The sequence below is a fragment of the Rhinopithecus bieti genome, unplaced genomic scaffold (genome assembly GCF_001698545.2).
Source record: "Rhinopithecus bieti isolate Rb0 unplaced genomic scaffold, ASM169854v2 scaffold_1934, whole genome shotgun sequence".
NCBI lineage: Eukaryota > Metazoa > Chordata > Mammalia > Primates > Cercopithecidae > Rhinopithecus > Rhinopithecus bieti.
Window position 1 is genome coordinate 147248 of NW_016803660.1, and position 7841 is coordinate 155088.

The following is a 7841-nucleotide window of genomic DNA, read 5'->3' on the forward strand; positions in this document are numbered from 1 at the left end:
GGTTTTTTGTGTCTCTATCTCCTTCAGTTCTGCTCTGATCTTAGTTATTTCTTGCCTTCTGCTAGCTTTTGAATGTGTTTGCTCTTGCTTCTCTAGTTCTTTTAATTGTGATGTTAGAGTGTCAGTTTTAGATCTTTTCTGCTTTCTCTTGTGGGCATTTAGTGCTATAAATTTCCCTCTACACACTGCTTTAGATGTGTCCCAGAGATTTTGGCATGTTGTATCTTTGTTCTCATTGGCTTCAAAGAACATCTTTATTTCTGCCTTCATTTTATTATGTACCCAGTAGTCATTCAGGAGCAGGTTGTTCAGTTTCCACGTAGTTGAGCAGTTTTGAGTGAGTTTCTTAATCCTGAGTTCTAATTTGATTGCACTGTGGTCTGAGAGACAGTTTGTTATAATTTCTTTTCTTTTACATTTGCTGAGGAGTGCTTTACTTTCCACTATGTGTTAAATTTGGAACAAGTGTGATGTGGTGCTGAGAAGAGTGTATATTCTGTTTCTTTGTGGTGGAGAGTTCTGTAGATGTCTATTAGGTCCGCTTGGTGGAGAGTTGAGTTCAATTCCTGGATATCCTTGTTAACTTTCTGTCTCGTTGATCTGTCTAATGTTGACAGTGAGATATTAAAGTCTCCCATAATTATTGTGTGGGAGTCAAAGTCTCTTTGTAAGTCTCTAAGGACTTGCTTTATGAATCTGGGTGCTCCTGTATTGGATGTATGTATATTTAGGATAGTTAGCTCTTCCTGTTGAATTGATGCCTTTACCATTATGTAATGGCCTTCTTTTTCTCTTTTGATCTTTGTTGGTTAAGAGTCTATTTTATCAGAGACTAGGATTGCAACCCCTGCCTTTTTGTTTGTTTGTTTTCCATTTGCTTGGTCGATCTTCCTACATCCCTTTATTTTGAGGCTATGTGTGTCTCTGCATGTGAGATGGGTCTCCTGAATACATGAAACTGATGGGTCTTGACTCTTTATCCAGTTTGCCAGACTGGGTCTTTTAATTGGAGCTTTTAGCCCTTTTACATTTAAGGTTAATATTGTTACGTGTGAATTTTGATCTCGTCATTATGATGTTATCTGGTTATTTTGCTCATTAGTTGATGCAGTTTCTTCCTAGCATCAACAGTCTTTACATTTTGGCATGTTTTTGCAAGGGCTGGTAACGGTTGTTTCTTTCCATGTTTAGTGCTTCCTCAGGAGCTCTTGTAGAGCAGGCCTGGTGGTGACAAAATCTCTCAGCATTTGCTACTCTGTAAAAGATTTTATTTCTCCTTCACTTGTAAAACTTAGTTTGTCTGGATATGAAATTCTGGATTGAAAATTCTTTTCTTTAAGAATGTTGAATATTGGTCCCCACTCTCTTCTGGCTTGTAGAGTTTCTGCCAAGAGATCCACTGTTAGTCTGATGGGCTTCCCTTTGTGTGTAACCCAACCTTTCTCTCTGGCTGCCCTTAACATTTTTTTCCTTTATTTCAACTTTGGTGAATCTGACAATTATGTGTCTTGGAGTTGCTCTTATCAAGGAGTATCTTTGTGGCATTCTCTATATTTCCTGAATTTGAATGTTTGCCTGCCTTGCTAGGTTGGGGAAGTTCTCCTGGATAATATCCTGTAGAGTGTTTTCCAACTTGGTTCCATTCCCCCCATCACTTTCAGGTGCACCAATCAGATGTAGATTTGGTCTTTTCACATAGTCCCATATTTCTTGGAGGCTTTGTTCATTTCTTTTCACTCTTTTTTCTCTAAACTTCTCTTCTTGCTTCATCTCATTAATTTGATCTTCAATCACTGATACCCTTTCTTCCATTTGATCGAGTCTTTTACTGAAGCTTGTGCATTTGTCACGCAGTTCTCATATCATGGTGTTTATTTCTATCAGGTTGTTTAAGGACTTCTCTACATTGGTTATTCTAGTTAGCCATTAGCCAAATCTTTTTTCAAGGTTTCTAGTTTCTGTGTGCTGGGTTCATACTTCCTCCTTTAGCATGGAGAAGTTTGATCGTCTGAAGTCTTCTCTCAACTCGTCAAAGTCATTCTCTATACAGCTTTGTTCCATTGCTGGCGAGGAGCTGCATTCCTTTGGAGGGGAAGAGATGCTCTGATTTTTAGAATTTTCAGCTTTTCCGCACTGCTTTTTCCCCATCTTTGTGGTTTTATCTAAATTTGATCTTTGATGATGGTGGCATACAGATGGGGTTTTCATGTGGATGTACTTTCTGTTTGTTAGTTTTCCTTCTAAGAGTCAGGACTCTCAGCTGCAGGTCTGTTGGAGTTTGCTTGAGGTCCACTACAGACCCTCTTTGCCTGGGTATCAGCAGTGGAGGCTGCAGAAGAGTGAATATTGCTGAACAGCAAATGTTGCTGTCTGATTGTTCCTCTGGAAGCTTCCTCTCAGAGGTGTACCTGGCCATGTGAGGTGTGAGGTGTCAGTCTGCCCCTAGTGTGGGATGTCTCAGCAAACTATCACAAGACCCACTTGAGCAGGCAGTCTGTCCGTTCTCAGATCTCAAACTCTGTGCTGGGAGAACCACTACTCTCGTCAAGGCTGTCAGACAGGGACATTTACATCTGCAGAGGTTTCTGCTGCCTTTTGTTTGGCTATGCCCTGTCCCCAGAGGTGGAGTCTACAGAGGCAGGCAGGCTTCCTTGAGCTACAGTGGACTCCACCCAGTTCGAGCTCCCTAGCTGCTTTGTTTACCTACTTAAGCCTCAGCAATGGCGGGCACCCCTCCCCCAGCCTTGCTGCTGCCTTGCAGTTAGATATCAGACTTCTGTGCTAGCAATGAAGGAGGCTCTGTGGGTGTGGAACCCTCCAAACCAGGCACAAGATATAGTCTCCTAGTGTGCCATTTGCTAAGACCCTTGGTAAAGCATAGTATTAGGGTAGGAGTGACCCGATTTTCCAGTGTTGTGTGTCATGGTTTCCCTTGGCTAGGAAAGGGAATTCCCTTCCCCATTGAGCTTCCCAGGTGAGGCAATGCCTTGCCGTGCTTCAGCTTTCGCTTGTTGGGCTGTACCCACTGCCCTGCACCCACTGTCCAACACACCCCAGTAGATGAACGTGCTACCTCAGTTGGAAATGCAGAAATCACCTGTCTTCTGTGTTGCTCACGCTGGGAGCTGGAGGATGGAGCTGTTCCTATTTGGCCATCTTGGCACCACCTTGATTTACTTTCCTGATGTTTGGTTTTCTGTTCTTGTGGAAGTTTGCTGAGAACGATGATTTTGAGCTTCATCCATGTCCCTGCAAAGGACATGAACTCATCCTTTTTTATGGCTGCATAGTATTCCATGGTATATATGTGCCACACTTTCTTTATCAAGTCTATCATTGATAGGCATCTGGGTTGATTTCTAGTCTTCGCTGTTGTGAATAGTGCCACAATAAACATAAGTGTGCATGACCTTTGATTTATAATCCTTTGGGTATATACCCAGCAATGGGATTACTGGGTCAAATGGTATTTCTAGTTCTAGTTCCTTGAGGAATCGCCACACTGTCTTCCACAATGGTTGAACTGATTTACACTCCCACCAACAGTGTAAAAGTATTCCTAGTTCTTCATATCCTCGCCAGCAGGATGTTTCCTACTTTTTAATGATCACCATTCTAACTGGCATCAAATGTTATCTCATTGTGGTTTTGATTTGCATTCTTCTAATGACCAGTGATGATAAGCTTTCTAAAATATCTTTGTTAGCTGCATATATATCCTCTTCTTCTTTTTTTTTTTTTTTTTTTTTTTTTTTTTGACAGAGTCTCACTCTGTTGCCAGGCTGGAGTGCAGTGGTGTGATCTCGGCTCACTGCAATCTCCACCTCAGTCTCATTCTGTCACCAGGCAGGAGTGCAGTGTTGTGATCTCCTGTCTCTGTAATCTCCACCTGCTGGGTTCAAGTGATTCCCCTGTCTCAGTCTCCCAAGTACCTGGGACTACAGGCATGCACCACCACCCTGGCTAATTTTTTTTTTTTTTTTTTTTTTTTTTTTTTTTTTTTTTTTGTATTTTAGTGGAGATGAGGTTTCACCATGTTGGCCAGGATGGTCTCTATCTCTTGACCTCGTGATCTGCCTGCCTCCATATCCTCATGCCTCTGCCTCAAGATTACAGATGTAAGCCACCGCACCCAGACATAAATGTCTTCCTCTGAGAAATATCTGTTCATATCTTTGCCCACTTTTTGATGGGGTTGTTTTTTTTTCTTATAAATTTGTTTAAGTTCTTTGTAGATTCTTGATATTAGCCTTTATTAAGATGGATAGATTGCAAAAATTTTCTCCCATTCTGTAGGTTGCCTGTTCACTCTGACAATAGTTCACTCTGATGATAGTTTATTTTGCCATGCAGAAGCTCTTTAGTTTAATTAGATCCCATTTGTCAATTTTGACTTCTGTTGCCATTGGTTTTGGTGTTTTAATCATGAAGTCTTTGCCCATGTCTATGTCCTGAATGGTATTTTCTAGGTTTTCTTCTAGAAATTTTATGTTTTTTTGGTCTTACATTTAAATCTTTAATCCATTTTGAGTTAATTTTTGTATAAGGTGTAAGGAAGGGTCCAGTTTCAGTTTTCTGCATATGGCTAGCCAATTTTCCCACCACCATTTATTAAATAGAGAATCCTTTCCCCATTGCTTGTTTTTGTCAGGTTTGTCAAAGATCAGGAGGTCGTAGATTTGTCATGTTATTTCTGGGGTCTCTGTTCTGTTCCATTGATCTATTTTTTAACCACAGATATTTAGATTCCAAAGCTGACATTCCTAACCATGATGTCATTGTCTGCTACTTAAGTTAAGGAAATTGATAAATTCTCTTAATTAGGCAAAAATTAAATCTATTGCATTGAAATTGGAAGGAGTGAACAAGTGAGAAACCGATGTGAATCTCTACATATGGTGGAATTTTCAAATTTTCAACTTTGTTAAGGTTTGCTCTATGTAAATATTGATTTCTCTTTTAAATCTAATTATAATGTGAATTTATTTAAAAGTTTAATATAAGTATGCATATTTACTCATTTGTTAAGTGTATATTTGAATATGATGTTCTTCTAAACACCAGAGATTTGCCAGTGATAGCATTGGAAATTGAATAAGGAAAATATTTAGAAGTCATAACTAATAGGTCTTATAATGTTTCTAATGAAGAATTAAGTAATGAATAATAAGTGGGGAATTGCAAGTTGTATTTGTTTAAGAAACACTTTCATGGAAAGTTTGAATATTGTCACAAAATTAATAGCTTGAAAACAAACTCTCTTAGTCTTACTGTTTTCTTAATTTTGGCTCAAAAGTAGATGGGGATAATAAGAAACTCTGAGACCTCCATATTGACTTATAGAAAGCAACTTTCACTTATGCTGCCTCCTCGGAAACTGTTTATTACCTGCTTTATATTATTCTGAGTAAGGAAGTCAATCACATCATATTCTCTAATACAAATACATATATTTTAACAATAAAATAACAATTTAATGTATAACATGTTGAGATTAGATATTTTGATTAATACAGGAAACTCAACCAAACTGTTTCTGCCTAACAATATTGAAAAAAATAATGATTTAATCTTTACTAATGGTTATATAGTAAATACTAATAATTGAATAAGATAAAAATAAAATGCAAATATCAAAAATTCAAGTTTCAAAATCCAAATAATGTTTAGATAATTTTTTTAGTGGATTATGTGTTATGGTTCACTCACTTTCTCTGCTATATCCTTGAGAATGACTTTCTGGACTGCACAGGCTGGAAAGCTGAAAACTACCTTTCCCTCACTCCACAGCAGTTTATGTTTCAGATGTAACTTTCAAGAGACTTGCTTCCGGCCGGGCGCGGTGGCTGAAGCCTGTAATCCCAGCACTTTGGGAGGCCGAGACGGGGGGATCACGAGGTCAGGAGATCGAGACCATCCTGGCTAACACTGTGAAACCCCGTCTCTACTAAAAAATACAAAAAACTAGCCGGGCGAGGTGGCGGGCGCCTGTAGTCCCAGCTACTCGGGAGGCTGAGGCAGGAGAATGGCGTGAACCCGGGAGGCAGAGCTTGCAGTGAGCTGAGATCTGGCCACTGCACTCCAGCCTGGGCGACAGAGTGAGACTCCGTCTCAAAAAAAAAAAAAAAAAAAAAAAAAAAAAAAAAAAAAAAAAAGAGACTTGCTTCCAGACCTGAGTTAAATGGAGCAAGAGAGTTAGTGTATAAATAATGACTCTTGCTGGTGCATATCATTGTAGAGGCAGGGCAATTTTGTAAATATCAACTTCCAGATTTAGTGAATTCCTGAGATGTCAGTAGCTTTCAGTTTTAGGTGGAAGCAGTGTGATCTTTGAGTATGGTGTCGGTTCTTCTAGAGACGTTATTGGAACAATTTGCCAAGGTCCCTTAAATAACATACTAACAATTTTTTATAGGTAATATAAATATGCTTGCTCCTAAAGATTAAGAGGACAGAAGTAAACTCATTCCAGAGAATCATTTTTTAGATTGGTAAATTTACCTATTCATGTTGCATTTACTAAGATAATTTTACACACTGTATCAATTAAACTTAATTTCCTGTGGCTGACTTAAGTTAATCATTCTCTATTTCTTGGAAATCTTACCCCTTCTGCATCAACATATATATTTACCACATTCTTTTTAAATTGCTTAGTAAGAGTATATTAAGAAACGTAATGTACTTAATTGGGCTTATATTTTTGTACATAATTCATTTTTAGAAAACATTTCTAGATGCAGAATTGCTATGCCAAAATATGGGAATTTTTGAACATGGAAGATGTTGAAATATGCCCTCCAAAGAGGCTGTAATCATTTACATTATATTCAACAACATATGAATATGTACATTTTATAACACTCAATTTGCTATTGGTAATAAAAGTGGTAGATCTAGGACAAAAACGCAGGTAGTCAGTCAGTGCAGCGGTTTAAGGATTCAACCATTAATTATCTAGAATGATTGAATGAGGGACTGCTCATTTTGCTTACATGTATTTTGTACTGAATACAGAATTTTACTGGATTTTATTGGACATTTTTCTGTTAATCTCTGCAAGGTTTTGTGCCATGTATTCTTCATGTTTATTCATAACAAGATTTGTCTTTTATTAATCTTATAGGGAATCACATTCTGAAGTGCTGACATGGTCATTTTATTTTATTTTTTTACACTGGCATAATATTGATTTACTTCCTTTTAGATATTCTCTGCTATTTCAATGGGAGTTTCTGTGGCAAGTTAATTAGATTCATGAGATCTACTTAATTAAACCCAATTCCTGCTTTTGCTTTTTGATTTTCTCTATTTTGTTTCAGGCATAACTTATTATCATTATGGTATATAGTATAAGGTACATTTTAGGCTGGGCACGGTGGCTGACGCCTGTAATTCCAGCACTTTGGGAGGCCAAGGCAGGCATATCACCTGAGGTCGGGAGTTCGAGACCAGCCTGGCCAACATGGTGAAACCCCGTCTCTACTAAAAATACAAACAAAAAAAAGAACAAAAAAGTTAGCTGGGTGTGGTGGCGCGTGGCTGTAATACCACCTACTTGGGAAGCTGAGGTGGGGGAATCGCTGGAACTTGGGAGGCGGCGGTTTCAGTGAGCTGAGATCACGTCACTGCACTCCAGCCTGGGCAACCGAGTGAGACTCAGTCTCAAAAATAAATAAATAAATAAATAAATATATAGTTATAATTTTAAAATAATGTCTTTAGATCATTTACTATTTGTGACATTACATTTTACTTTCTCTGATACTCATTTTCGTACTGATTTTCTTCGCAGGTGAGTGTGTGTCTTTCTCAAAGATAGAATTTTGGATTAACTATTC